This window comes from Mytilus californianus, unplaced genomic scaffold (genome assembly GCF_021869535.1).
Source record: "Mytilus californianus isolate M0D057914Y unplaced genomic scaffold, xbMytCali1.0.p SCAF_14, whole genome shotgun sequence".
NCBI classification, from domain to species: Eukaryota; Metazoa; Mollusca; class Bivalvia; order Mytilida; family Mytilidae; genus Mytilus; species Mytilus californianus.
Window position 1 is genome coordinate 6,519,449 of NW_026262626.1, and position 19,114 is coordinate 6,538,562.

A 19,114-nucleotide genomic window follows, 5' to 3' on the forward strand; every position below is an offset into this window, starting at 1 on the left:
ATCAAATGATCTTTCAGGGGCATTTGTTTTGATACATACACATAACTAACTAACATAATTCCTCTTGTAAAACTCTTGAATCTCTATCATTTAACCTTCACCCTAAAAAAGAGTACCATGAAAAGAAATGCATGACAAAAATGTTTTATTAGATAAAAAAAAAAAGAAAGAAAATTGCAGTGGTTGCTACATGTATGCTTCCTTAGTATCTATATTGATTTAACTGAAAATTCACGCAGACAAAGCTTTCTAAAAAAAATAACCAAAATAAACTAAACCACAGTGAGACAAGAAAGTCTGGTATGGTACAGGCACCAATAAAACACACGATTGCATTAGAGCATCGGTTGTCCTCCTCGTTTTTTTGATGAAGTAACCCATTTTTAGCATGTACATAAATTGTACAACTTCTAAATCTGACAATTAAAAATATATATACCGTTTGCTTCACTTGTACAGCACTCGCCTAAAAAAACCTCATTTCTAAGTGAAAAAGAAAAAGAAAACAAAAATTCCGCTCGCTCGTCCCATATTTCTGGAGCATTTGTCTGAAGAACTAGACATCAAATTGGTGTGGCCTTATCTAAAACAACGATCACCCCAGTTACCTTCTTTATATTTTGCATACATATTGCGTGATCAATGAGAAACAACGGTCGATCTTTTTTGAACATGGTTTTCGGTACAGGATATAATTTCAATTTATTCATTCTTACTGTTTAATTCTTTTTTGTACAAAGAAAGGGAAAAGATACAAAAAGGCAAACTAAAGCCATTTCTCTAGAAGAAAAACAGGCAACATCAAGGAACAAGGAAAATGATATAAATGAAACAAGTCAACAAAACACTACGCAGAAAATCAAAAACTGAACAATACGAAATGTACAAAAGCAGGCTATGTATCCAGGTGGTCCGTACAAGTAAACAGTTCATGTTTTACTAGTGGCACCCGTAGTATACAGGTGCCCCTTTGAAATGATCTTACTTTAACTCCTACTGTGGATTTATTCCTTTCCGTGAGTACCAATATTCGTGGATTGAGGGAAAATTGTATTTTTGTTGATATTTGATTTTGTGGCTTTGCAAAATTTTCCACACAATCCTATAGAAAATTTGTACTACGCTGAACATTTAGATTCGTGTTTCACTTATAGCCACAAAAATTGGTATACCACGAATAATAATGATACCACAGTATTTGAATCAATATACATGAAATATCTATAACTTGAATTTAATTATATAATTGTCAATCAACTTAACTTGCTGAAAATCATCTTTTGTTTTGTTTTATTGGATGCGTGTTCTTGAAGTCAAACATCATTTCGTATACATGCGTGTATTCCCGCATGGATATTGTTTTGTTATCTCATAAATCATACCACCAGAGCTGTCACTGTTAGAAATGAAATATATATGCTACTAAAATATAATACTTGAAAACGATATTATCACACAACGTCCAAACAAAGGCATAAATCATCTCCACGCTGTGTATCCCTCAAACATGGAATGGAAAAGTGAGAAGTATTATAAGTAAAGCAATAAAAGATAAGAATAACGTGACCAGCTGCACTAAAACGTACTTTAACAAATTTGAAGATGGCAAAACCCTCACCTTTTGTATAATTTAGAGTATAGATACATCTTTACATAATCTAAGTATTGTTTGTCTATTTTGCTGCTGATGACATATTTCGTAAAAACAAATCACTGATCAAAATGCTTCAAAAACAAGACAAATAAAGAAGAGAATTTTACATAAATGTATGGCCAAATGTACATACTAGAAGTTATTAGCTAAAACGAAGAGTAACAAATGTTACTAATCATACACAAATTCATGTCTTTATCTGTCAAGTTATGACAAGTTTCATGGTTTATTATGTGAAACCCTCAATAACATTGTATATGTATTTACATATTTACATAACATCATATAATAACAGGTGCACTTATGCATTATGAAAGCAATAGTTTCCTGATACAAGATACCCTATAAGTTATCGTGATATCCTTTTTTTTAAAGTACCCCCCTCCCCCGAAAACGACATTAAAAGTAAAAAGAATTAATTATGAAATATAATTTGCAATGTAAAATGCCATTCTGTTTAGAGTTTCTGTGAAAAACGTATTGAAGTCCTGGTTAAGATGGAGTTTTGGATACAAAATATGGACGGACACAACTATCACTATATACCTTCCGCTCAGTGTACAAGAAAAATTAATAGGTATAGTCTTGTTAAAAGGCTGACATTTGTAAGTCGGAAGCATTATTGTACATAAAAGAGGGGCGAAAGATACCAGAGGGACAGTCAAACTCATAGATCGAACATAAACTGACAACGTCATGGCTAAAAATAAAAAGACAAACAGACAAATTATAGTATACAAGACACAACATATAAAAAACTAAAAACTAATCAACACGAACCCCACCAAAAACTGGGGGTGATCTCAGGTGCTCCGGAATGGTAAGCAGATCCTGATCCTCATGTGGCACCCGTCCTGTTGCTCATGTTATTACAAATCCGGTAAATAGTCTAATTCAGTAGGTCACATTCGTGGTAAAAAAGGAAGTAGATTGTAATTACGACATAACATGATAAGGAACATACCCGATATCATCTGTGAAACGGTTATTCCATAACGGTAAACCAACTCGTGATGGCGTCCGTAAAATTTATGAAGGGGTGATTTCAATTTCACCATTTGGAACTCTTGGTTTAATAGCTTCAAGGAAATCATGATAGAGAATACAAGCCCGGGAATATCGTATCAATTGGGAGATATATACTCCGTATGCAGGCGCTGCTGGAATGTTGCTACATAGAAATAAAAAGTTCACAATTAGGAAGCTGAAATCATCTCATAAAATGAGAATAGCTGGTATATGTCACACTAGTCCAGTTAAATATGAATTATGCTAAACATTATCCAATCGTTAATTGACCGTCAAGACAAATTAAAGATAAAATAACTTAACATGATCATCCTTGTATTTTTAATAGCTATTCAAAATGTTAAAATAGATGTAATTGACATTTATTATGTTCATGAGCTAAATGCTAAATGTACTTAATGTATACATTTTCTGTTAACTTTAATGTTTATAGCTTATTTATATATATGCATTTTATTCATTTATTATTTTTTTATGTTTAAAAAGTGAATTAAAGGCTATATAAGGATTTTTCATTAAGACGTTAACATACAGCTTAGAAAATTCATTTGATTTGCGGTTGACAATAAAAAAAGAAAATATATTTTTTTCTTATAAAAAACAAACAAACAGAAAACCGCATTGCTTAAGGAAAAAGAAGCAGCAAATATTCTCAACACTACTCAGAAGAAACTTAAAACTTGTGAACATGAACCTCCACAAAGACTGCTTGTTGAACTCAGATGATCTACAATGGTAAGCAATTCCTGCCTTACTCTTGTTGGTTATGACAAGTAAAATTATATAGATAAGTGATATTCAGCAGTTAGTGATAATCGTAGACAATAGGATGAACTTCTCGCTACCACAATTGGAATGTATCCGTGGTCATCTAGATATGTGGTATAGATATTCAGTAATGATTATCCAAAACTTTATGACGTCCGTTAAATTTTCAACCACACCAATAGCCATTTACTAATTACTCCTTTCCGAAAAGATAGAGAACACTTCTGGATAAGAGAACTCTTACTACTTCAATGCCATATGGTTGCAATGATAAAATCAAATGAGTAGGAAATTTGTCAAGTCGAGCCTGCAGTGATGTCAATGTAATGAGCTTATTTAATACTTCTTTACGACACCAACGTAGTCATGGACAAAAACATTTCCATCGGTTTAATGTAAAAAAATCTTCCAAATCGAGATCGCCCTCTGGGAGCTTTAGTGACCTTCATCATTCGTATTATGTGTTTTATCATTTGATTTTGCCATTTGGTTAGGGACTTTCAGTTTTGAATTTACTCGGAGTTCAGTATTTTTGTGATTTTACTTTTTTTTCACATCTACAACTATTCTTTTTTCAATGCCTGTAAATTTTCTAAAATGTTTGAGAGATTATGCACTTGACAAGGAATGCACAAATACATTTTCTCAAATATTATTATGACTGATCAGTAAAATTTGTGATGTAGCTCTTTCCCATCTTTTTAAACCAGTAACATCTAAAATTCCACTTTATTTTCACAATCAGTCTGTTCATATTGTATCATACAGTTACAGCAAACCATTGCACCTAAAGTATTCAATTATAAGAAAGCACTGCAGTACCTTGATTTAGAACAATACCTAAAAAACTCTCTGCCATGTGACTGTTCCCACTTGCCTTATATTTACAGCCCCTCTGGCCATGTTATTACTGGGGATGTAAACATAATTCAACATGAACATCTCCAAAAGGTGATATCTCATGGTCCTAAGTTTAGAGAACCCCAACACATCAATTGGAACCATAACTTCAAAATAATTATGGATTCTATTTAGGATTACGCCAGAGCATGGGCTAATCGAGAAAAAGTTGAACTGGACACTTTGTCAGAATGGGTCAAAGCAATCAAGTCTTTGATAAAACGTCGAATTCACAAGTTAAAAAACTGTGTGAATGATCGACCAAAGTCCGTTTTCAGAGACAAAGAAGTTGTTAAATGTCTATCATCTCTTCACGATAAATATGTTGTTGTCATTGCGGACAAAGCTTCAAATAATATTGTCTGTGTATGTAAATCGTACTACTACGGAGTGTCTTGTAAAAGAATTACGAATAAATGAGCACTCAGGTAATCACATATACAAAAACATATCATTTGACAAGGATGAGATTTTGGCGAATCATTAGTCCTTCGTGGCTTCAATGAACATTACATTGATCAGCAAATCTGAGGACGTACTTTGTTTGTATTGGATACCTAAGCTTCACAAAATTCCGTTCAAACAACGGTACATTGCCGGCTTATTTGCATGTTCTACGAAGGAAGTGTCCATTAGTTTGACAAAAATTCTATCCGCAATGACAGAGGGTCTTCAGAAATACTGTGAAACTGTTTACTCACGTAGTGGTATTACACATATGTGGATTCTTAAAAACCCTAAAGGACTTCTGGATAATTTTAAATCTCGATCTTTCTCTGAAATTATTTCTTTTAAAATTTTTGATTTTTCAACCCTGTATACCACCATTCCCCGTATGAAATCGTCTAAAAGAAATAATCCACAATGCTTTTCGATATAAAAATGGTAGTATACGCTATAAATTTATTACTTTGGGATACCATACGGCATATTTTGTTAATAGTGAACAAAAAGTTAAAACATGTTACACAGAGGAACAAGTGCTCAGTATGCAGGAGTTTCTTATTGACAACATATTTGTTGAATTTAGAGGTATTCCTATGGGAACGAACTGTGCGCCTCTCATTGCCGACCTCTTCTTATTTTCATATGAATCGGAGTTCCTTCAGACACTTGTCAAACACAAGAAGATCAAAGAAGCCAGATCATTTAACGTCACATTCAGATATATTGATGATGATCTTTCCATTACCAATCCAAAACATTTCTGATTGGATTCCATTAATATATCCTCAAGAACTAGAAATTAAAGAAACAACAGGCACGGCTTTCTCCGCCTTATTTTCAGACTTATACCTCGTATTTGACATCAGCCGTCATCTCAGTACCAGAAACTATGACAAACGAGACGATTTAATTTTGAAAAATATCATTTCCCCCACCTTAACAGCAATAAACCAACTTCATCTGAATATGGGATATACATTTCCCAACTCATTCGGTATTCAAGAGCTTGCAGCTGCTACTCAAACTTTATAAAACGTCACCAGTGTCTGAGCAGAAAGTTGATGAACTAGGGTTATGTCAAAGAACGTCTCGTCCTTTTTCTAAAAAAGTTCATCGGAAGATATCAAGACCTTGTTGATAAATATTCCGTATCAACTTCACAAATAATACAGGATGGTCTTGAAGTATAGATTCTAGGTAATGACGTTGTTTATCGTCTTAATTTCGTGTTATAGAGTTCTTTTATTTGATTTTGTAAATTATTACCTTTACTGTTTTTATAGTGAATAAGATTATGATACGATTTTGACTGCTGTACCCCTACTATTTTTAACTATTCTGTCTGTTTGTTTTGTTCACACATTGTTGTTAGTATAATGGAATTTCATGCGACTTTCATACAAGTGAGAGGTTTAGCTATCTATAAAACCAGGTTTAATCCATCATTTTCTACATAAGCAAATGCATGTACCAAGTCAGGAATATAACAGTGGTTTTCCATTCGTTTGATGTGTTTGAGCTTTTGATTTTGCCATTTGATAAAGGACTTTCCGTTTTGATTTTTTCTTGTAGTTCAGTATTTTTGTTATTTCACTTAATGAAAACTGGTGTTTGTCCCAACTCTGAAAAAAGTAAGGATTGACATTTTACTAACGAAGTGTCAACTATTAAGTTTTAAACTTAGTAGAAAACAACATTCTAACTGAGAAAAAAACCTGAGTATATTCAGGAATATAGCCCCATCGAGCAAAGCTCTGATTCCCTTTCTGGATTTTGCTATACCTAAGGTCCTTTTTAGTTTGATCAGCACTTCGACGTTTGAACAATTTTTTTTTTTTTTTTAAATCATGCCTCGGGCAACACGTTCTGTCGAAATGCGCATCTGGTGCTGTAAAATTTGTATAAAGTATTAAACGAGAAAGGAAAACAATCAACACGTGTTGTCTTTTTCTTTACATTTAATCCTATGACTGAAACGGAGCAGAAATATATTCTCTTATTAGTTCAATGTAATTTTAACATAATTGAAGGGCAGATATTTTTATTCCCTATATGTTACTTTCAAATTATAATCTCTCTCTCATTCTTTTAACTCTGCATGGTTTCTGCGAGAGTTATTGAAGGTCTGGTAATTCAGAGAGCGTTAATAAAGTCATTTTAATTACCCTCTGGTCTAAAACGAAAATGCAATTTGGACCATTTTCTCAGATAATCTTCCACCATATATATCTCTGAATCACACAAAAATAAAATAAACAGTTTAAAGTTTTATTTTCAAAGTTAACTCCATAGTCAATATTTTTCTTACTATTTTCGGAAAAAAACTGTTACTTCAACAAATTTGTTCTAAAAATATTATCATTTCCGTTAAGACTTCATTTGTAATACGTAATTAGAAGAACTTTACTCCATCATAATGATTACTTGAAATCCTCCGTTTATCATTATTTTCAACAATAATATCATTCTATATCAAAATTACTTTTAAATTGGTTGAAGATAGCTTCAAAAGAAGATCGTTATCAATTAAATGCGAAAAAAAAACATCTGATTTTCCGGATAATTTTATCAATATCTAGTCATCGCATATACTCCACTATCCGATCGAAGATTCTTCATTACAGCTCTTAATTTCCAAAAGCGAACACTTCGGAATTCTTCAGTCACCCACACAAATTATAAAAAGAAATTACTTTTTTCCAAAAGAAAGCAGCGAGCGGCTATATCCAGAAAGGGATTCTGAACTTAAGGTAGGACGACACCTTATTTATTAAATTATTTATTTATTTATTCATGCATTTATTTACTAATTCATCAATTTATCAATTCATCATTTAATATATCTCCTAAATCTTTTTTAATCTTTTTATGAAATTCGTGTTATTTAAACAGAAAGTATATGCTCTTTTTTGTCTTCATCGTATAATGAAAAAAATATTCTACTAACAAACCAACATTTGTAAATTGGAACTGGAAAAAATGCCGAAAGAAAACTTTTATAAAATATAACACTTGCAAGGATATAGAATGATTCTTTTGTCAGATATATCGATTACGAACTTACTATGTTACTGTTTTCCAGCTACTCCAGACAATTGTATGATATAAAATATATTTTTTTTTAGTAGAGGATATATCGCGTCTTTGTCATATGTCTTAGATAAAAACGGAAATGCAGTGCAATTTGATTTTTATTTGGTTTTTTTTTTACCAATTTTTATAGGTTTTACCACTTTTCATTATTTTTTATTTCTTCATAGTTTTTTTTCCCGATATTGTCACATTAATGTTTACATATATCCTCCTAAATTTGATATTCAATTATTGAATCCTGTCTTCTTTTCTTTTCTTTTTTTTTTTATTTTTTCTAACATGTGCAATACAAATGTTCCTCTTATTCATAGTTTTCACTAAATGACTAAGAAACAAGTCAAATATTGTAAATTTCACGTTAAGGGACATTCGATACTCACATTTGAACCATTTTTCTGTAATCCCTTAGGCTCTTCCATAGTAAAAATATAGCCCGGCAACCCTTAAAAATAAAACAAAATAATACGAAATATCTCAACAACACTTCTGTCACATGTTGAGCAGGATTTGCGTACATATCCAGAGCACTTAAGATCACCCCTGGCTTTAAGTGGGGTACGTGGTACTCAGTAGTGTGTTTTAGTATACTGTTATTTGTTCTTTGGTTGTTTTTCGTTTATTTCATAGTCGGTGTCAGTATGTCATCGACTTATGAGTTCGAATATTATTTTGGTATCTCCCGCCTCCCATTTCTGACAAAAGACTTTTACACTTGATATTTTTACTTCACGTTTGATATTTAAAGATTATTTTTCACTTCAAAAAACTGTGTCTAAAATAAAGACAAGCATACGAGGTTAGCGGTTTTTTTTTTTGCAATAATTTTGATGGTTTAAACATTTGTTATACTATCTATCTTAAAAATCTATATTTATGCAAATTATATCAAATTTCAGCTAAGTAAACAGTTGTGGTCCACTCTACACTTGAAGATTTTATTTGTTTTTGTAGCTGTTCAGTGTTTATGTTGTTCCGTTGTTTTCCTCTTATAGTTGATGTGTTTCCCTCGGTTTTGGTTTGTGACCAGGATTTGTTTCATTTAAATCGATTTATGACTATTTAATAGCGGTATACTACTGTTGCCTTTATTTATTCACACGTTCACTTGGTATCTTTCTCCTCTTTTTTACTTCCTTTGAACATGTTACGTATTTGGATATTTATCATTTTCAAAAATGTACGAATTATTGGTTTCTAAAATTATTTATTTGCCCCACAAATGATTCAATTTCTATCAAATGTACCAACTGCAATGGAAAGAAAACATACTGTTTTATTACATAATACTACAGAAAACGTAGTTAAACAGTTATCGTATTTGATGAATTACATTTAAGACTGCAACTGAAACGTGTGAAAGTTTATGATCTTATCACAAATCAGCTCTTGTTTTTGCAATTATCGACTTGTTTTTCTCACACTAAAATTGAACGAATTTATGTTGCATTTGATTAATGTTTTCATACAGGTCGAATCCAGAAATCGGACGATATATATCAAAACAATACTTAGATATTTATGATTTACAAATATATGTGAATTATTGGTTTCTAAAATTATTCATTTCATCGAACCACTTCTGAACGATTGTAAAAGAGAACACTATTTGTAAATATTCAATTATATAATAAATTTTAAATGGGATTTTTAAAGACAGAACATTTCAGCATCTAATTTTGTTAATGTACATGTAACTGTTTTGATTTTAGCGCCAGAGTTATATGTAGACAAAAATACGCATATATGTCGAATTAATGTATAGCTTGGTATCTCTAATAAGTTTAAACAGACGGTCGAAAACAATCATTGGTGAAAATGTGTCTTATAAAATAGTATGAAATGCCGAAATGTTTCATTTTCAGTGTTGTTTGAATATCGTTTAAATGTACTGATTTTCGCTGAAAATATTGATACATTTGAATAATCCTATGCAATTTAATTTCATATCTGAAGTAGTAAATTCTTAAGAAAAAGCATTCTAGTAAGCCTAGTGTGTGGTGCATTTCTTGATTGACCTCTATCAAAAAACTCGGACGATAATGTCTAGAGAAGCACAAAATGATAAATACATAAGAAGCTATATAATCAAAATGAGTGGGCACAGACATATCCAGCTAATGTAAATTTTATTTTACACTGATTTTCCTTAAATTAACCCGAGACAAAACGTCCGCAATTGCAAAACGCCTTCATCATACTCATATGTAATACACTGCTTGCGATCGGGTTTTGTTTGAAAGTGTTTTTTATGATTTTATGAGTCCGCATTCCGTCCATGGGGTTAATTTTAGGTCAAGAGAGACCATGGTTATTAATTAAATGTTTTTAAATAAAATGATGATTTCTTCATTCAGCTTATTGGGAGTCATCTGTTAAAAAAAATGAATATTTTGACTAAGAGATGATGGTCCATGCAAAGCAGCAGACGCTAACCCTGTTGACGCACCTGGTCTTTAAGAGTTCATGCGATTCCCTCAGTTTTTTTACTCTATTTGTATTCATAATCGATTCATGTTTTTGAACATCGATAAACTAATGTTTCCTAAATTTATGAAGTCAAAATTATATGAGTGTAGGATTCCAGGACTTTGTTTGTTAGAACCTCGGGTTAATAATTTTCTCTGTGCACAATGCAAAATCGCTCATGAATACGTTCAATGATTGTCTGATTATATTCTAGACAGGACAACAAGACAAGTCTGTAAAAAGAGGATAATTTCAAAAGGTTTACCTATCTTAATTACATATATATCAATTCATACTGGAAGTATGATTCATTTTGCAGAATAAAAAAAACCCAGATATTTCATAGTCAGCGGTTAAGAAAATTCTTATTTACACAGCAAAACCGGTATAGAAAATAGTATGAAATCAATTAGAAATCAAAACCTACATTTTTGTTTTATTTATTTGTCACTAAAATTGAGATTATTGTAAGAAATATCGCGCACTTTCTTATTTCATCAATTTATGGGTAAAGTAATGGGTTGATCATACCTATGTCGTCCCCAACAGTGAAAGTGAATCAATACAAAGGGAATAATTTGTGTTGTGCGTGTTAGATTCAGATTATGATTAAATCAGTGGTATATATAATTGGCTATTATCGCAATATACCTCTAACAATAATATATAAAAAAAATGTTTTGACGGCTGAAACATTTCGCACATGAAAGGTTAATTTTAGCTACAAGAATCTTCTATTCATTCAATCAAGAGTACGTAATGTGTTAGTATTGTGATACAAGATCCGTTAGTAAAGTTAATATTTTCTCCGTGAAAATACAATTTCATGTCGTATAATTGTCAGAATAAGAATATGATTTGGTAACACTAATCAAATTGATATGTTTGACATTAAGTATAAGATTAGCATGAATATAGAATAATCAGCATGGAGGGAAGTTTGCCATTGATAAAGTACCCCCTCATGTCATGATCAAATTGTTTTAATTTTGTCACTTTTACTGACTTGTATGAAGCCATATTAAACGATCCAATGTTATAAAGAATATGAACTAATAAACTATTCTCCAGTGATGTTTGAATGTGAGTACAGTTATCTAAAATACATATTGAAAATGGGCCACACCTAATAAGAAAAGGTGTCAATTAATCAAGAAACAAAGAGGTGTTTTCAGTTTGGTGGAAGGAAACATTTTGCATCTTACAGTTTTTGCTGACACTATGTGTTTCCGTGTCTTCCTTGGTTAATTGAAATGATTGTTAATGTATCCACTGTGCTTGAAATTGGAAGCTATTTTTGTCTCGCTGATAGGGAATATTTTGCATCTAGCAGTTTTCTCTTGCATTTATTTTTGCATTTTCTTCGTTGTTAGATAATTGCAAGAATTAAATTTCACTACTTCCTCTCCATGACTTTATTATAGAATTTTGCGTTACAGTCAGTGTTTTTAAGTGTTTAAAAATACTTCAATTGATAGGAAATACGTGCAAAAACACTTTTTATAATTAAAATATTTTTGGAATTCGTTCAGACACAATGACCCTGGGACGTGTAAACTTGCCACAAATCATACATTTTATCAAACTAATTCTACAAGCGTAAAGATTGTTTATGGAACTGATGCAGCTGAAATACTTGTTATGAAAAAAGTAAAATTACAAAAATACGGAACTACAAGAAAAATTCAAAGCGGAAAGTTCCTTTTCAAATGGAAAAATCAAAGCTCGAAAACATCAAACGAATGGAAAACAACTGTCATACTAAAAATACATATAGAAACGGAAAAAAAATGCAGTACGAATGTACAAAAAACATACGATCTAGATAAATTTATATTTGGTGACTAACTTAACCAATCTGACAATTTGATCTGTGCTTTCATAAATTTCGAAAAATTGTTTTTCTGATTTATTCAGTTTATTTTAGTACCACTCTTTTATCAAGAAATTATGGAGTAAATTGAGGAAAAACGTCAAAAATACTGCACAAAGAACAACAAATGTTTTGTTATTTATTATACAATAATTACATTGACAGAAATGTGGATGTGTTAAGGCCCGTCACTGTTTTATGTTTTTATTATTTGCCATCGGAAAGCAGTAATTTGTTTCCTCAAATTGTAATCTTGAATTTCATCCTGATGCCTGATATCTTTGACAAAAGATACAAGGTACCAAGGGAGTAATACAAAATCATAAGTTCAATAAAAACAGACAACAACACAGCCTGAAAGAATAACGATGAAAAGAAAAACAACAATCCCAAATCATTACAAAAAAGACACAAACCCAAGCAGAAACCGGCTATGTCCTCATTTGCTTTGTAAGGATTTGCAGTTCCAGCTCCACGTATGGCAACTGTCGTGTAGCTCATTGGACTTTTTTTCATTTTTGTTAAAAAATTAGCGTAGGATAACTTTGAATATAAAAATTATAATATGTCATGTAATACATGGGAATTGTTCGACTATATGACGAATAATTAAAACAATCATATTTGCAATAAGCAAATCAAATGTCAATAGAAAAAATGGATTTGCACTCTGTGATATATAGCTTGTCTTACTCTTAGTCTTTTTTGTCATTTCAATGGGAACCATTTCATAATTAATCACACATAGCTGTAGAGAATATATAGTTCTAAATGTATCTAAATATTTCAAATATACTTCAACATATACCTGGAGGAACAATGAGAATTGCACTAAAAATTAATGACAAATGGAACATTTGTCAACTTCTCAAAACAAGATTGAATTCCATACGTGAATGTACCATTTTTTCCATCACTTCATTAAACACAGTTTTGTTTATGAAATTTAAAATAACCATTGATGTTAAAATCCTTTCAATCCATTTTTATTATGCAAATAAAGATACAAAAACAAATAATTGGGGGTTTCACCTGAACACCAAACGAAACGTGACTAGTTAGACGTTAGTTAAACATATCTACACATTGAACACGTCATTTAATTTTGAATGACAAATTAAGTTTCAAATAGATATCCATGTCATTTTGCATGATATTTTTTTCTTGAATACAATCATGCAAGTATATAACGAAATAAGAATTATTAGTTGATACAATATATGTGACAAAGACATGCAACGTTTCACTTCATTATTTCTTCTATATCTTCTCAGGAAGAAAGAACAGAAGTGAGCAGTATCCTTTAGTTTTACTTTCCGCTATATAGATGTTGTTCTCTCACTAATAATTCAAAATTTGGTGACTATGTTGAACACATCTATCCCATCGAACTTGAGATAAAGGATACAACAGATGCAGTTAAGTTTGCCTCATATCTTGACTTACATCTAAAAATTGACAATGAGGGTCGGTTGAAAACAAAACTTTACGACAAAAGAGATGATTTTAGCTTCCCAATTGTGAACTTTCCACTTCTATGTAGCATTATTCCAGGAGCGCTTGCATATGGAGTATATATCTCCCAGTTGATTTCATTGATAGAGGGTTGCTGCTCACAAGGAAGCTATTAAACCAGAATTTCAAAGTGATGAAGTTGAAATCATCCATTCGTAAGTTTTACGGACGCCATCACGAGTTGGTTGACCGTAATGGAATATCCGTTTAACGGAAATTCCATACCAATTGGAGGTTTAGCTAGCTATAAAATTAGGTTTAACACACAAATTTCTTCGGAGAATGCCTATACCAAATCGGGAATACTGCAGTTGTTTTTACTTGTTCCGTTGATTGATAGCGTTTGATTTTGTCAGTTTTTAACTTTTTATGGACTTCCCCTTTGAATTAGCCTTGAGCTCGATATTTTTGTTATATTTTATTCTTGCAAAGCAAAACACGTCAATGGTACATGTAGATAAAACCAAATAAGAAAAAAAAAAAGGAACATCTGATTGAAAAATTTGTTATATAAATTAAGTTAATTTAAAGATTATTTTTCAGAAAAAGAAGTCTGAAGCATTGTTTCATTTTAAGAATTTACAGGAATTTCGAAGGAGGAATATGTGATGTAAAAATTATTCCAAATTCTAATAGCAAATGAAAATAATATGATCGAAACGCTTTGTATGGATTTACCATCAACCAGAAATGATAAAAACCGATAGCCAACAACGATGAGATACCTGAATACGTGAGAAGCTTTATGACCAACCAAAATTCGTCTACGGTCAACTTTGCATGAGGGTGTTACAACCATGGTTTCTTAATAATTTCTAAGTTTTCCTACGGGGACGTGACTTGATATAAAGTATTTTATAAATCCTGTCGGTGTCAAACTAATCACAACTGAAAAGCAGGCACCCTTGTGGACTAAACAATCCACAAGCGTTTAGTCCACAAGAAGTGCTTTTTTTTTATTTATCTTTATCGGGAACACAGAAACCAAGACACTTATTTCTCATAAACATAATAAATTGAAAGTTTAAAGTTCGCAACATCCAACAGTGTATGTGTGTGAAGTATGTATCTCCCAGTTGATGCATTCGAAGGTCTAGGACGTGCGTTTACACTTATGGTTTCCTCGAAAGAAGATAACTGTTTTCTAGGAAGCAATTATACCATCTAGTCGACTTTTTTTTTCAGTATGCAGTAAAATTGGTACCGATAATGTTATTATGGGGTATTCATTTCACAAATGATAAAGCAACCGGTTGAAATGTCGTAACAAAAATGTCGACTGGTTTGATTTGAATGCGTCCCTAAATGCACTAAAAACCTGATGTTGACTTGTCACGACGTGCAAAACGATGGAAATTTTAGGTCTTTTAAAATGCTATTTAAACTAAAAAAGCTAACAATTAAATCATGACCTGTGTCAGTCATAAGAGATTTATAAAATCACCAGCTAATCAAATAAAGCCCTTGACAATATTTGATTTATTTGTGTGTCATAATTGTATTAGAAATATATTTATCTGAATTATTAATTGGCATATTACGTATTGTAATTGACACGTAAGTTATTAAACAAGATTTGCGTACAAATTTCCGCAGCAGAATCGTTTTTGTAATGTTAGTGGTATGTTGTTACCTTGATATCAAAAAGATCAAACAAAAAGTGTCCTTCTAAAGTAATAACTTATAAAACATAAACCATTTACAAAAAAAAAAAGATGTTATATGATTGAAAGAAAATAAAAAAATGTATAATTATTTAAGTATTTAGGATTTGACGACATGAGTGCACAGGCTTTTTGCTGTTAGGTAAACTATTTTACCTAGAAACTTTATATATCAGCACAAAATAAGTAATGTGATGAGAAAACCAAGTATCGAAAACCGCAAATTAATGCAATTATTGCATAAACTGTCACGTGTCTTGTGGCATTATGCGTCTGTAGCCGATTTGGCATTATCTTAAATAGGATTATGTATTTAATTTACAATTTCCATTAAACAGCGATATATCAATTTTAAAGAAGATTAACATTGCATAGGAGGTATCTTAAAATTAAATATATTACAGTCTCGATGTAATTAATATGTCTTATAAATGTAGGTATGCAAGTTGATTTTTACGGTAAAGCAGTGAGTAATATAAACATTTGATAACCATCTCATTATTAGTGCGCATGACACGTTTTTCTGGAGAGAAACAAATTTTGTAAAGTACAATCTAGACCATTGCTTTACTAGGGTATAGAAATATGGTTACCTGGACTTATATCTGACAGTACAACAATGCTAATGAGGGAAAAACGTTTGTCTGTGTAGGATGTATAAATACGTTGCTATGCCCGGTCGAAATTAAGATGTTTAAGGTAGATTAACTGTATTTAGCTATTAATTTTCTAAAAAAAAACCTTGACTTTTTTCGGGGTTGACGTTGGTATGCTGCAAGTACGAATTTATGCCCTAATCATAGTTTCCTTTTTTCCGGTGACAATCAAAGTTCCCAGATGTGTTTTGCTGTCATTACTCATTGGATTTATTTAATCGTCTTGTGGTCGTTCATTTTATGCTTGAAATATTGCCTCTAGACGTTTAGAAAACTACAGTTGTTCAATCATCAAACGTTTTAACTATTTTTGATTTGGACACGTTCAGCACTAAAAAACCAACCAACACTGTGAGGTTTCCATGCTTGATTATAATGTAAAGTGTTTCTTTAATGTGCAAATGACGAATTGTTGGAAACTTTGTAGAAATTTCAATTTAAATGAAACAAACGTTAATTTGATGCACCCTGAATAACCGTAGCTATTTTAAATTCATTTTGAAGAAGAAGAACAACAACAAATATATGACAGTTTCCAATATTATGAACTTTTGGATATATAGTAAAGTCCAAAATATTTAAGATGGAAGTCCATAAATAGATTTATAGATAACGAATAACAGGATCTACGTGGTTTACGTCAAAGAGACACAACATAAGGACAATAGAAATCTATGAAGTACTTGGACACGACCTTATGATAACTGTCTTGCCAATACGTGTCAATCTATTTCCATTCTATTATTGTTTTTTTTTTTCAATTATAATGCTATCATATCTAACTGATAAATACAGTATTTGACACCTGCCATATATCTTTATATAGTATATGCAATCAATGAAGAACTTAATCACCTTGTTACAGATCGTTCGAACATTGTATGGTTGCCCGAAGACAGGAAAACAAGACAATGACTTACTGAAAGTGGGTCTTAAAAGTCGATCTTCTAGCAATATTAAAATGTTTAAAATAAATCAGTTATCCCAAAGTACATGCGAATCAGAACTAGAAAATTGGTAATTTATTATTAGTGTCAAATATCAACAAGTAGTAGTTCCCGTCATTCAAAATAACTACTTGATTCGTACAAAAATTGCAAAATCTGCATTATCATCTCGAAGTGTCGATCTGCTATTTTGACAACTGTGTGCAATGTGTGGTATTAATCATACGTGGATTCTTAAAAATTCTAAAGAATTTCTGGATAATTTTAAGTCTCGGTCTTTTTCTGAAATTAGTTCTATCAAAACTTTTGATTTTTCAACCCTGTATACCACCATTCCCCATGTGAAATTGAAAAATCGCCTCAAAGAAATAATCCACAATGCCTTTCAACATCAAAATGGTATCATACGCTATAAATTTATTTCTTTGGGATACCATAAGGCATATTTTGTTAATATCGAACAAAAGGGTAAATCATGCTACACAGAGGAACAAGTGATCAGTATGCTGGAGTTTCTTATCGACAACATCAGTGAACATTTTTGTTAAATTTGGAGGTAGACTTTTTCAACAAATTGTCGGCATTCCTATGGGAACGAACTGTGCGCCTCTCCTTGCCGACCTCTTCTTATTTTCATATGAGTCGAAGTTCCTTCAGACATTTGTCAAAAACAAGAAGATCAAAGAAGCCAGATTATTTAATTTCACTTTCAGATATATTGATGATGTTCTTTCCATTAACAATCCGAGGTTTTCTGATTGGGTTCCATCAATATATCCCCTCGAACTAGAAATTGAAGAAACAACAGACACGGCTTCCTCCGCCTCATTTTTAGACTTATACCTCGAATTTGACATACACAGTCATCTCAGTACCAGAATCTATTACAAACTGTAGTAACAATTGTAATGCCGTACGGAGGCCAAATAAATTGATTGCATCATCGTCTTTTGGTCTCTGGTGGATATTGTCTGTCTCATTGGCAAGCACATTAAATATCCCTAATTTTATATACTACATATTAAATGTGTAAACTAAGATCGAAATCGTTGAAAAATTTGATTTATTTGGACGTCTGTTTAACATCAATAAATTGTATGATATTTTTAGTCACCAATATGTTTTTCAACGTACGTAAAACATGTTTGATATCCGCAAAACGTCAATTATCTGTCAGATGTGCATTCTTCATTCAATTTTCTACTTGTGCTTTTTTTAAGTGCACCTTCAATTTGATTTATTTTAATCAGCGGGATTCGAGCTAAAGTCTACTGTGTCCAGCAGCAGACTATTTACTTATTCATATATTATGTGTTTGTTAGTTTTTGAAAAGATCCTTCGTTTTGATTAAAATTTTAAAGGTTGTCATTTGAATTTGTATCTGGATACAATGACATATAGTTTGGGTCAAAATGTGGAAAGGGATCCAAAAGTCCAATATAAGCCTAAAGCGGCAAGTCAAGTAGATATACGTGCAATCGTTTTATAAATATTAAAATTGAAAATGGAAATGGGGAGTGTGTCAAAGAGACAACAACCCGACCATAGAGCAGACAACAGCCGAAGGACACAAATGGGTCTTCAATGCAGAGAGAAACTCCCGCACCCGGAGGCGTCCTTCAGCTGGCCCCTAAACAAATATGTATACTAATTCAGTGATAATGGACGTCACACTAAACTAAGTATATTTTTTTGTATTTAAAAAAAACTACGTATTGTTCAATTTGGAATATGGATATAACATGGTACACTATAGTTATATGAAATATTTTATTTATCTCTACCACATTCTTTCTTCCTTATTTAGTCGTTATAAATAAAATAGTTGATAATTAATTGGTAATTAGATAATATAACTTAGATGTAAACAACTATAAGTTACTGTACGACCTTCAACAATGTGCAAAACTCATACCGTATAGTGAGCTCTAAAAGGCCTCGGCAAAATGTAATACAAGTCAAACAAGAAAACAAGATTGATGTAGCACATAACAATGAGTAACAAACAAATATGATAGATAGCGACCAACAACCACTGAATCATAAGCTCAAGACTTGGGACCGTCACAATCAGAATGTGCGGTGGTAAAACAGTTTGCAGG

General features: G+C 31.8%; 1 protein-coding gene across 2 annotated transcripts in view; it reads left to right on the forward strand.

Annotated features, from left to right (window-relative positions):
* The window catches only part of LOC127724102 (uncharacterized), a 54,849-nt gene that overhangs the window by 10,757 nt on the left and 24,978 nt on the right, over positions 1-19,114 (forward strand). The window contains exon 1 of one of the 2 annotated variants that reach the window (XM_052230962.1): positions 7,438-7,548. The exons of the other annotated variant lie outside the window; for it this stretch is intronic. The gene's annotated coding sequence lies outside the window, so the exon portion shown is untranslated. Of the gene's footprint in view, positions 1-7,437; positions 7,549-19,114 lie in introns of those variants that run through there. 2 annotated transcript variants of the gene reach the window in all.